Source organism: Pinus tabuliformis, chromosome 6 (assembly GCF_031772625.1).
Source record: "Pinus tabuliformis cultivar Carrire ecotype Pingquan chromosome 6, CPIR1, whole genome shotgun sequence".
Classification (NCBI taxonomy): domain Eukaryota; kingdom Viridiplantae; phylum Streptophyta; class Pinopsida; order Pinales; family Pinaceae; genus Pinus; species Pinus tabuliformis.
The window spans coordinates 1,528,388,099-1,528,401,859 of NC_142292.1; positions in this window are offsets into that span (position 1 = coordinate 1,528,388,099).

Sequence of the window (13,761 nt, forward strand, 5' to 3'; positions counted from 1 at the left end):
ACCAAATTATTGGTGGAAGGAAGTTCTTATCTCATAAGGGTTTAAGGTTCCAGGAACAAAAATGGCCAAGGAATATGATCATGCCTGGCTTCATGAAGCACACAGCCTATCCAACCCAGACCTGCGAAGACGATGATCTACAAGAGGGCATGCAGAAGGCTAGTTGGGTGATTAGAAATGACCCCTAGGTGACCTCATGAAATTAATGAAGGTATTACAGACTCATGTGTTGGTGTCTATCTATGTTATTTTAGGCAACAGATCGATAATACTGCAAAATACACAGACACTTGAAATAGTAAGAGATCACAGTAAGAAAAATATAAACACAACAAAAATTTAATAAGGAGTTCACCCAATCCTCCTGGGCTACATCTCCTGGTCCACCCTTCAGTGGTGGCCTTTTTATTATGTCTTTAAAATAGAGTTTTACAATAAGGAGCTCATCTGAGTCTCACTTAATAGAGAATGATTAGTAAGATGGCACTTGGAATTCCCAAGTCCTTAGAGTTCACAGACTCCCTTACTGAATTTCGACCTCAATTGGTCTCTATCTGCTCGATGCTGTCTTTGCTCTGATGGTCAGCTCGGCTTCTCTATTCTCTGTCATTTTCCTCTGTTTCTATGCCTCTCAGCCTTCGGCTTCATTTCTGCCTCCCTTTTGCCTCACTGTCTGCTCGTGGCTTTAAAGCGAGTTCGTTCCTCCCGACTGTTCGTTTCTACTTCCTGAATCTCTGGATCACCTACCTCTATCCGCTGGAACTCCTCTGCCCTGTGTCACCATCGCTGTGTAATGCTTCGCAGAGAGGTGGCCACTTGTCTCTTTGCAAACTGAGTGTCAGTTCTTCTTGAACGATCATTATTTCCATTATCTCCCAGATGCCTGTGAAACAAATCCTTATGTCGACTCATCAGTCAAATCAGACTTCAAATCTTATGCGCCGCAGTTTATTTCTCCCTCGGGTCCGGTCATCCATTGGGTTGAACCTCTGCTGTTGATCTGGAGCCCCCAGATCCTATGGTCTTCGCTCATAACGCATGGTTGAGTTGCTCGATCATTACTCTGCGATGTAAGCAGTTTCTCTCTCTCATCTGCTGGACACACATCACTTGGTGTATGGAATCGCTGAGTCATCGGCCAAACCCACTTACCTCTCAAAATGCCTTCGATATTCTGCCAGTTTTGAGTGTGGGACCCGCCTTGTCGGTTTTAGCGCTTTCCCACGGTTTTCCAATTTTCCTTGTGACTAAGTGCTAGGGGCTTTTTCTTCTCGAGGGGTCTTGCCCAGCGATACGCAATTAACACTAATCGCGTATCAGAAACAACCTCTGTTTCTAGATCTGAGCTTCCTAATTTCCATTTTTGTGCCATGCGTGATCTCCATGGGCCAACAGTCAATGCGCTTTGACCAAAGGTCCTCATTGTTCCGTGCTGGCTGAAAATTACCATTATTGAGAGGTCATTTCTGATAGATATAAGATTTCTTGAAGTCTGTCATTCATTTTTAACAATCATGGAATTGTTTGAGGATCCAATTCGGATCACGGCCTTCCCACTAAAAAAGCTTTTGGACCACCAAAATTTGGTTTTCAAGCATCGACTAAGTGAGGATACAACTTTCTCACCTATCCAATCTCTATCCATTTTGTGCTGCTTGGCTTTGAACCCTTGAGTCCAATTCTGAGGTACTCAACATCTCCTTTGCGCATCGTTCTCACCTTCCTGTCCAGAACTGTGTCTTTCTACAATTCATTAATATATTCAGGTAATAGGTCATCAACAGAAGGCAATTGACTCTGCTCTTCAAGTTCTTAAATTAATGAAGGTTCAAATAGTCTCAAGATGTCTGCATTAACGATTGAGTAGATGTGCATGTAAGTTGGTAAATCAAGGCAAAATGCATTCTCACCAATTTTCTCAAGGATCCTGAAAGGTCCATACCTTATTGGTTTTAGCTTTTTACCTTCACCTTGCATCCTGTGTCTATGCTCCATTCAATGCTTGTCATGCCTTGCCTTGTATTTGGCCTGGCTCTTTTCCAGCTATTCTTGTACTACCTGATGGATCTCTTGGATTTTTTCAATGAACCTAGTTGCCTTGTCCACATCACTGTGTCCATCAACTGATGTGTCCTTACCAAAGAAAAAATCCAAGGGAGACCTTGGTGTGAAACAAAAACAAGTCTCAAAACGAGATCTCTATGTGGAAGAATGTTTTGCTCGGTTGTAAGCATGCTACACATAACACAAATGTTCATCCCAAAGCTTGGGATGCTTGCTGCAATATCCCCTCAGCAACTAGACCACTGCCCTGTTGACTACTTCTGTCTGACCATCGGTTTGTGGATGGAAAGTTGTTCTTTTCTTTAGTTTGGTGTCCATCAGTTCCCACAGACCTGACCAAAACTTCCCCACAAATCAGGTGTTTCGATCAGATATAATGGAAGTGGGTAATCCAAAATGAACCCATACATGCTGAAAGAATAAGTTTGCAGTTTGTTCAGCTATAATCTGTTTATTACAAGGTATCAAAATACACATTTTGCTAAACCTATGCACAACAACATATAGATAATCATGACCTTTCCTAGACTTAGGCAGTCCTCCAACAAAGTCCATGGAAACACTTTCCCAAGGATGAGAAGGAACTGGCAATGGAGTGTACAAGCCTAGTTTTCTATTGTTGGGCTTGCTTTTAGCACACATAGTACACCTTGTTACATATCTAGAAATTGTCTCGTTCATTTTTTGCCAATAACAAAATCTTTGTAGCTGTGCAACTATTTTTCTTACCCCAAAGTGACCTGATATTAGAGAAGTGTGTGCCTCTCGTATTATCTTTACTCTTTCAGTTTGTGGAATGCATAGCTTCCCACAATGATACAAGAGTTGTTCCTTAATGTGATAATCCAATTCTTCTACTTGTTTGCCTTGACTTAAGTTGCATATACATCTTTAAAGTCTATATTTTGAGCATATTGTTCAATGTAGCTCTCATGCAATACAGAATTATGCTTAAGTATAGTAGATGCATTTATAATGGGTCTAGATAACATATTTGCAACTTTATTATGTATGCCCTTTTTATATCTGATGACTAAATGAAACAGCTGTAGGAACCCCATCCATCTGTAGTGTCTTGATTGCTACAAGTTAGTTTGGGAGTGTAGATATTGAAGTGGTTGATGATCAGTATGTATAATTATTTCCTTGTCCATTAAGTAATGTTTCCACTTTTTCACACTCTGTACTAATGCATACCATTCCTTATCATATGTGGGATAGTTAACTACTGCAGAGTTAAATGTCTCAGAATGATAAAATATGGGTTTACCATGATGTATCAGCACTGCTCCCATGGCATAGTCACTAGCATCTGTTTGGATCTCAAATGGTCTTTGAAGATCAGGTAGTTCTAGTACAGGTGTTGTACTAATCTTTTTTTTCAAGGTGTAGAAGGCTTTCTGGTGTTTGCCTCCCCACTGAAACACCTTGTTCAATCCTGTTAAAGCATGTAAGGGAGTTGCAATTAAGGAAAAGTTAGAAATAAACTTTCTCCAATATTGTGCTGCTCCTAAGAAGCTTCTAACTTCTATGGCAGAAATGGGTTTAGGCCAGTTTACAATGACTACAATATTAGAGGGATCTATCTTCAATTCACCACCCCCTACTATGTGACCCAGATAATTCAAGGATGTTTTTTCAAATTCATATTTTGAGATTTTAACATAATTTTTTTCTCTTTTCAAAACATCTAATGTCTGCTTAACATGCTTTATGTGTTCTTCCCACGTTTTGCTAAATATAAGAATGTCATCCAGATATACAATAACAAAATCATCAAGAAAGGTCTGAGTACATCATTCATCATTCTCATGAAAGTAGCAGGAGCATTAGTTAAGCCGAAAGGCATAACTAGCCACTCATACAATCCCTGCTTTGTTTTGAAAGCAGTCTTCCATGCATCTTGTTCTGCAACTTTGACCTGATGATATCCACTATGCAAGTCTAACTTGGAAAAATAAACAGCTTCCTTCAATTGATCTAATAGATCATCTATGCGAGGAAGGGGATAACGATTTTTTATTGTTATCTTGTTCAGTGCCCGGTAATCAATGCACATTCTCCATGAGCCATCTTTCTTTTTCACCAAAAAGATTGGAGATCCACATGGTGATGTGCTAGGTTTGATAAACCCTTTCTCGAGCAAATCCTGAACCTGCTTCTTGATCTCTGCATTCTCTAAATCAGACAACCTATACATTCCGATGTTAGGTAATGGAGCATCTTGCTGCAAATTAATATCATGTACTATTCCATTTTTGGATGGCAGACCCTTGGGTTCTTGAAACAAGACAACATATTCTGAAACAACCTTTTTCTAAATCAGCTTGTTGTTTAGCATCACAGCCCTCAAAAACATTGGTTTTATCAGGTTTCTTTTCCTTTACAACCATCAGTAAAAATTGCTTGCATGAATTTACAATTCGTTTCATCTGCCCTGAGTTTATGAGAGTATAATTATCCCCGAGCTTATGAGCTCTTACAATATATTCAATTCCATCTTTAATGAGGAGATACTTGTTCTCATCTCTATAGAAAATAACTTTTCTATCATACAAGTAGGGACTTCCTAAAACAATTCCACATATATCCAAAGGAATTACATCTAACTCAACCTCATCTACAAATGCTGACCCAAAAGAAAACTTAAGTTTACATTGTCTAGTCACTTGTAGTTGTGCTTTATCATTCAACCAACCTAATGGGTATGGTTTCTTGTGACGTGTAGTTAGTAATCCCAATTTCTTTACGGTTGCTTCAGAAATCAAATTTACTTGTGAGTCACTATCAACAAATCTTTTGATGCTTGGAAATAACTTGAATATGGAAAAGCTCATGTCTTTTTCTCTCATTCTCTTCATTAACAGATTGTGCAAAATTATTAGTAGATGCTTCAAAATTTTTACCTCTTATACCTGTGGCTGCAATGGTTGCTTCATCTCCTGAGTCTGACCCCAAATATTTCTGAACAGCTGCAACAATCTTCTTCTTCTTGCCCTCAAACTTCTTAGGTCTCAGCTCTGGATGTAGGATCCAACAGTGCTCATCATCATGCCCCTCCTTCTTACAGTGAGTACATGAGGACTTGCTCTTCTGTGCAGTGTTGGCCTTCCTCTCTTTCCATTTCTATTTTCTTTTCTCATTATTCTTGATTGCAATGGGTTGAGATGATCACCCAACTTCTGGGTTCCCATTCTTTCCTCTAGCTTCTAGATGCGTAGCCTGAATAAATACCTCATCTAGACTAGTGGGATTAAACATGATGATAGTGTGCCTCATGTAGCTGTGCAGACCACCTATGTACTTCAACAAAGTATCAGGTGAGTCTAATGAAATTCCTAGAATTAAAGATCTCTTCCTAAATTCTTGAGTGTAACTTTGTACACTTTGCCCTTTCAATTGGTGAAGAGTTTGCCAGCTCACCATGGTTTGTTGCATATAAGCCAGTAGATAGAACTGCTTTTTGATTGCAAAAACAAATTCACTCTAGACATAAAGAGTCTTACCATGTTTCTTCATGTCATCTTGGGCCTTGCCTTCCCACCATAGCAAGGCAGTGTCCCCAAGGTGTAGGTTGGCCAGCTGAATATTGCTCTTGTCTGAGTCGACATTCTGCACTCTGAAATAAACATCAATTTGTCTTATCCAATTGTCCAGCTTCTCTACATTCAACTCTCTAACATATATTGGAAAATCAAATTTAACACCTAGTTTAATCAAAGATGCTTTCTTTTTATGTTCAAGGCTATTAGGAGGTAAGAGAAAGCTTTCTTCTTTCCCTTTGCCTTTGGAGTAGTCATGGAGGAGAGATTGTTCTTCCCCCTTATCTTGTTTGGAGCTTGATGATTCCTCATCTTTTTGTTTTCTAAAGTCCCTATACATTTCCTCTACCATGGACCTCATGGCCAAGAAAATCTCTGTAAATTATTGTTTTGGGCCCAAGGAACCTTCCTCTGACATTTTCTTTTGAGGATAGACTCTTCCATTTTCAGGATTAGTTTCGACCAACTCTCCTTCCCCTAATTTGAGCTTTGATCTAGTTAGCATTCAACTGCTAAATCCAACACAAGGTTGTCTAACCTTAACAATCTAATGCTCTGAAACCACTTGGTCTGAAATCACCCCTAGGTGACCTCATGAAATTAATGAAGGTATTACATACTCATGTGTTGGTGTGTGTCTATGTTATTTTAGGCAACGGATCGATAAGATTGTGAAATACACAGACAACTGAAACAGTAAGAGATCACAGTATGCAAAATATAAACACAACAAAAATTTAATAAGGAGTTCACCCAATCCTCCTGGGCTACATCTCCTGGTCCAGCCTTCAGTGGTGGCATTTTTATTATGTCTTTAAAATAGGGTTTTACAATAAGGAGCTCATCTAAGTCTTACTTAACATAGAATGATCAGTAGGATGGCACTTGGAATTCCCAAGTCCTTAGAGTTCACAGACTCCCTTACTGAATTTCGACCTCAATTAGTCTCTATTTGCTCGATGTTTCCTTTGCTTTAATGGTCAGCTCAGCTTCTCTATTCTTCGTAATTTTCCTCTCTTTATATGTCTCTCAGCCTTCGACTTCTTTTCTCCCTCCCTTTTTCCTCACTGTCTACTCGTGGCTTTAAAGCCAGTTCATTCCTCCCAACTGTTCGTTTCTACTTCCCGGCTCTCTAGATCACCTACCTCTGTCCGCTGGAACTCCTCTACCCTGCATCACCATCGTTGTGTAATGCTTCACAGAGAGGTGGCCACCTGTCTCTTTACGAACTGAGCGTCAGTTCTTCCTGAACGGTCGTTATTTCAGTTATCTCCTAGATGCCTGCAAAATGGATCCTTCTATTGACTCATCGGTCAAATCAGACTTCGAATATTATGCACCACAATTTATTTCTCCCTCGGGTCTATTCATCCATCGGGTTGAACCTCCGTCATTGATCTGGAGCCCCAGATCCTATGGTCTTCACTCATATCGCATCGTTGAGTTGCTCAACCGTTACTCCGAGATGTAAGTAGTTTTTCTCTCTCATCCACCGGACACACATCACTCAGTGTATGGAATCATTGGGTCCTTGTCCAAACCCACTTACCGCTCAAAATGCCTCTGATATTCTGCTAGTTTTGAGCGCAGGACCTGCCTTTTCGGTTTTAGCGCTTTCCCAGGGTTTTTGCGCTAATCGCATATCAGAAACGGCCTCCATTTCTGGATCTGAGCTTCCTAATTTCCATTTTTGCACCATGCATTGTCTCCATGGACCAACAGTCAGCGCTCTTTGACTGAAGGTCCTTGTTGTTCCATGTTGGCTGCAAATTTCCATTATTCAGAGGTTATTTATGATAGCTATAAGATTTCTTGAAGTTTGTCATTCATTCTGAACAATCATGGAATTGTTTGAGGATCCAATTTGGATCATTGGGGGGAGATGTTGGGCACCAAATTGGCCTATCTTTTCCCTCCATTTCCACTCCTCTTTTCATCCCTTTTGTATTCATTCGCATATATTTAATGTGTAAAACTATGAGGTAATTCCCCTTTATCGTCTCTTGGGATATTTAATTAATGAAGTAATTTCATGAGGGTTTTACCTATGCGAACCACTAAAACATGCTATGGCTGCAGATTATGGAGCACAGGTGTTGACGCATGGCATATTGTAGTAGTCCCGTGATTCACGGCGGCTAATTGACCATGATGAAACAACATAACTGATTTGTAGCTGTTCTCAACCTGTTTTTGTATCATTCCTATTCTTTCTCTCTCAGCGCTAGTGCTATGATGGAATTGATGTATATCTTTGGGCATATAGTTGTCAGGTTTTGGGGAGAGATGTTATTCCCCTTTGTATTGTATAAAAGACGATTCATTCCTGTATCAGGGGGTTAGTCAGACCCTACATTTTATTGTAACAACATTGTTCAGATTAATAAAATACAAACCTTTTTGTTGATCTATCGTTCGCTGTGAGTAATGTAGCCCTAATCAGAGAGCTAGGCCCGCTCTTCTCATCAGGTGCTGTGTATTTTCTTCTTGTGTGTGTATTTTGTATTGTTGTTTTTATTTCTTGATTGCTGTTGCAAATTCTTTAGATCACTATGAATACCTTTTTAAGTTCTGCAGTTGAATTTCTATTTCTATTTCAGCAATGCTTTGATTTTGTAATCTCGAATCCTTGGTCGATAACAGATTGTAACCTTGCCCTTGCATATACCTTGTGTGTTGCCTTGAAAATAATATGCACCCGGGTTGATACATTAATGAAGGAAAAGGTGTGAGTAAATTGTTCATACCTGGACACCAACAATAGGGATCTACAAAAAGAGGGAGTTGATGCTTCCTGCTAGTGGATGCTCGCAAACAAAGAAATGGAGTTGGTGCTTCTTATGAGTGGGTGCTCACAAAATAGATTGATGTAATAGAGTAGGTGCTCTTATTATATCAATAAAAACAACAAGCTTTGGTGGTTTTTTCTCGAAAGGGTTTCCACATAAAAACCTTGTGCCTCATGTGTATGATACTCATGGTGTGTATGCTTGTATGTTGATTTCATGTTGCTACCATATCACATATTGTTGCTAATTATATGGATCGGTGCAAAGCTTGAATAACAAAAGTAAATAGGCATAAAAGCTTAGAATTGGCCTTAATATTTATTCACCCCCCCCCCTTAATATTATCATTGTTTCCAATAATTAGTATCAAAGTTGCGTTCCTTTAGGAATAGCTTAATCGCTAGAAGTTAGATCAAAAGGAAATAATGGCTAATAAAGTTTGGCTAACAATAGATGGAGTTCCATTCTTAAATGAATCAGACCATGAGATCAACTATGAAATATGGAAGGCTAGAATGTTGGCCTATTTGACACTCTGGGATGCAAATATGAGTTTCTCTATCCATTATAGAGAAAAGAATGAGCAGAATGTAAAAGCCAAGGAGGTCATCATTAGAAGGCTATCTAAGTTAGATGATGATAAGGTGAGGCATTGTGTGTTAGCAATGGAAGTGTTGGATAGATTGAAATGCCAGTATGGTAGAGATAGCCATTTGGCTCAAGGAGGGACTGAGGAGTTTAGATGCTCAAGCAATGAACCGAAACTTGGAGAAGTTGTTGCTCATCACATTCCTAGAAGTGATGAAGAAGTATCGGATGGGAGATCTTGTTGCTCAGAAGGTAAGATATTGTTGTGTGATAAGTGTAAATAAATATGTCATTCATTATCTAAATGCTCATGTGAATCCCTTGAAGATAGAGAGAGACATGCATCTAATAGTTTTAATTAAGATAGACCCAGTTTAGTAGCAATAGAAAATAAGGGATCCTCTGAAGAAGAAGAGAGATTCAGGGTGTGCTCATCCATAGGAGTAAATGAGAATACCTTGGGTAGTGATGATGAAGGGATAACCCTTAAACCTGTGGAAGACTCCATGGACACAAAGAGGGACTTAGATCTTTGTGATAACTCAGCTAGCACCTCTGATAGTGAAGAAAAGGATCTAAATGAAAGGATCCATTTTAGAAAGAAGTTGATCTCTTCTCTAAAGGAGATCAAGGACCAATTAGAGGAAAATCTCAAGTAAGAGGACAAACTAAAAATTTATTAGCTTGAGAATGGAAGGTTGATAAAAACATTACTTGATCTAAATGCTCAACAAGAAGAGGCTAGTAGATCAAATGGAAAGTTAACCAATTAGCTGGGTGAGAAGGAAGCTTACTGTGGGAGACTACAAAATGAGGTAGTCTCATTGAGACATGACATAGAAAAGTCAAAAATAGAGTTGTCTCAATATCAAAACCTTGAAGGGAGAAATAATGTCTTGGATGAGATGCTTGGAAAGAAAATATCCCCTCTCATCAAGACTAGTGTAGGTTTCAAGAAGAAACCAAGCTCCAAGATTGTGAATGTTGAAGGGTCAACTTCCCATGTAATGGGAGTTCAAGATTCCAACAACAAAAAAGAAATAAAGGTAGTTGGATGGCAACAGCAGCATGGAAAGCAGCAGCAATGAGAGAAGAAAAGGCAACAGTATAAGGCTAAGAAGAAACAGTCGATAGTTCAACAAAAGAGGTCGAGGTAGCTGCAAGAAAGAGTGCATGATAGCAATGAAAGTTGTCATAGAAGGCACATGAAGAGCCAATAGAGGTCGTTTCTTACTCAAGGAAAAATCCTACAAGTAAAATGTAACCTATATCATTAAAATCCTTTTCATGGATATTGTTTTCCTTGCAATAAGTTTGGACATAAAGCCATTGATGTCAACCAGACTAGCTTGGATGTCTATTGCAATAGATGTTGGTAGTGATGGCCCAGGAGGAATCTCATAGTAGCTGAAAGCTTCATGTAGAAAATCATCACAGTAGCAGGTGTTATCACTCAAGTTTTCCCAAAAGTTGTAAGAAAGGGAAACGAGGCCGAGGTAACCATAGACCAATATTTTAGATACAAAATCTAGCCAATCTGAATCCAGAGAGGGCTCTCTCTTTATGATTTAGCTTTGTTTTTAAAGGTATTAGGCTAGTTATGAAGTTCTAGAGTTTTGTTTGAGTTTGGGTGGTGAGATTCAATAGAGCAGAGAGGTAAAATAGAGTAGTTCAGTCCATTGGGCTAATGGAGTCAAAGAAGATGGCTTTCTGGATTTGGTTTCTTAACAGAGGATGATTTCACAGAGCAAGGTAGTCAAATAGGGAACAAATAAAGACTTGAAACAGATGGAATGGGCTCAAATTGGGTGAAAGGCAGTTAAGGATCCTTCAACCTATTTAAAGAGGGAAATTGGATGATTACTGATAAGGAGCAGTTAAGTATTCTTTAACAAATAATCAACGTGAAAGAATTAGAAAACAAAAGCAATTAAGATTTCACTGCTTATCCTAATTCTAAAGAAAACACAGAGAACAATAATGAATTGAAAACAAAGTGCAATCAAGCATATTCTGAAATTAAATCTTTTCTTTATCATTTAGATTATGAAACATAGATGATGTAATAAACTAAGAAAACTTTAAAACACAAGATATAGAGTACTTATTAATCCAGTGGTTGATTCAAGAAGTCTGTGACAAGTCCTTTGCTTCAATTCTTCATCCAGTAGGCCATGCAACAGTTGATTCCAACAACTTTTTATTCCAAAAATTCAATATTACAACAAAGTCTAGGAATCCACACTCAATACGCTAATTGAGGGGGTATTTATGCAACAAATTATAAAACAAATATCTCATAATAGAGTGAGATAATATCTAGGATGACTAAAAATAGTTTCCAAGAAATAGAAACAGCTATCCTTGAAAATAGGGAAAAGATGAACTGATGTTGTGTTGATCTTGTTTTTTTTGAATGTGCTGGAGGCAGGCCCTAGGATTCAACTTGCAACTATCTTATTCAGTTACTATGTGCTGGCTGCCCATCTTAATTGATACTCTTTGACTGTGATCTGATACTCTTTGACTTGTTTTGACCCCTGTTCATCCTACTCTGGTAAAAAACTATGTCTGGTCATCTTTCCTCTATCAAGTTGTGCCTCTAAAGGTCCACTGGTTAGGGTAGCAATCTCTGGGCATCTCTCTTTATTTCTTTCTTCTGCAGGCTTGGAAGTCCCTCGGTGTTGGTTTAAACTGCGTTAAAGAGGAAGAAACCGTAATGGCAGGTTGAATGGCCGGCACAGAGCTTGTTGTTGGAATCTTTGTGGTCGGGTGTCGGTTTGTAACTGAGCTGCTGGCTCGGAAGTTTATTACTATGCCCGGAGCACTGTATGTAGCAAACTACAATGAAAATGGCAATTTTTATCATTTATTTGACAAAACGAAGGTTTGGCGAGATTTTTTGGATTTCAGTGGGCGGATGACGTCAGTGGAGGGTCGAATGACGTCAATGAAGGTGGTAAGTGGTTTTGCTCGCACTGCTTTTGGGGTCAAGTGGTATTGGATGGAGGGCAAGTGAGCACATCGGATGAGCGACGTGTGGCAGAGGTATGGGCAGAAAACTGTCGGCGATCGTGAGTTAACGTGCAGTCAAAAAGTGGTCGCGATATGGATGTCAACCGTTGGATGTGGCGACAGAGATGGCGGGGAGTTAATTTGTGGGCCCGACACAATAAACAATGTTTTAATCATTTCATGTGTGATTTAATTGGTTGGGGAAATAGTTATTAATTAACCTGGATGGTTAATTAATCCTGGTTGTCGTGCGAGAAGGTTATTAACAGATTTCAAATAAACCTGTTAACCCTCGTTTAAATGGTGTTTATGATCATATTCGACTAGGGACGGGATATTTATAATATCGGGGTTTTTTATTATATATTTACATAATATGGGGAAGGTTCAAAATGTTTGGTAATTATATAATAAGTGTTAATAGTTAATATGAAAATGAATTTGAGCGCTAAGTTATAACAACAATTGACTTTTGTAATTAAACTTAGGATCGGGATGGAAAAAGGGTTTATATGAGAAATGCTTGCCATTTTCCTAAGTAAAATAGGGTTTTACTTAGGCAATGTTTATGAACTGGAATGAATGGTTTATGAGTGATATAAAGAACAGATCTTAATATTTTAGGGGGAATTAGTGAATGATTAGGGAAAAGTAAGAAGGGGAGTTAGTTATGTAACCTTGCCTCGCTTGAGCTGCATCAAGTATAATTCATGCCTGGCACTTGCGATAGAGATAAATATTAACACATTTAGAGACATAATCTATCACAAGTATCATTCTGCAACACCATCTACCTACCCTGCCTACTTTGGCCTAGAATTTTTTCTTCTTTTTCGGGTGCACTTAGACTGGCAAACCCTTATTAACTTTCCTTTTCTTTTCATGGTAAGCCTACCTAAGTCTACACTTATTACATCCAAGGGCTCATATTTAACTGTTGAGCTCCTTTTTATTTACTCTACCTATCTACTTGTCTGCCAAGATTAAATAGTTTGGTTAGATTTTATTCTCTATCTCTAAAATAGGAAATTCAAATATGAACTAGCCAAGGTTAAGTTGTTTGTCCATTCATCAATTGTGGCATAAATTAACAAGCTGCACACAATGCTTATTACAGAAAATGAAAAAGTATTGGCATTTTGGACTTGCACACTTTCCTAGTCTTTCTTTGTTTGGGGTTCATTTCTTTCACTTTTTTGACCATTTTATTCCTTTTTTTTTTAACCTTTGATTTTTCTTTTAGGGCATACCCTCTTTACATTTTTTGATATTTTGATTTTTTGATAATATGGAAAACCTTTGCAACAAGAAAAGGGATGAACATATTACAGAGCTCATCAAGTCAATCATGAAATGTGACACCTATTGGTATAGGAGCATAATAGTGGCTCCACTTGGGGATGGCTTTTCCTAGTGGAAAGTCAAGAACAGCAGGTCAGATGGCCTTCTGAATATGCTCTGAAATCTCCTTTTGCTGGTTTCTTTATTGTATATATGACAGCACACTTGTGAAGCTTAGGGCCTTCTCTTCAGACTTCAACTCCAACAAGTTACTATCCAATCCAAACTGTGACATTATCAAGGATATAGTATGTACATGTCAGAGTCAGAATACATTAAAAAATTGAATCAAAGTAATGTTTCAGCATTTGACCATTCATTGGTCCTTCTTCTGTTTCTGTACCATCCAGGCTCTTCAGAAAGTAAGTGTTATTCCCTTGCAATGCCTGGATGATAAATGGCCCTTTCCATAGAAAGTCAAA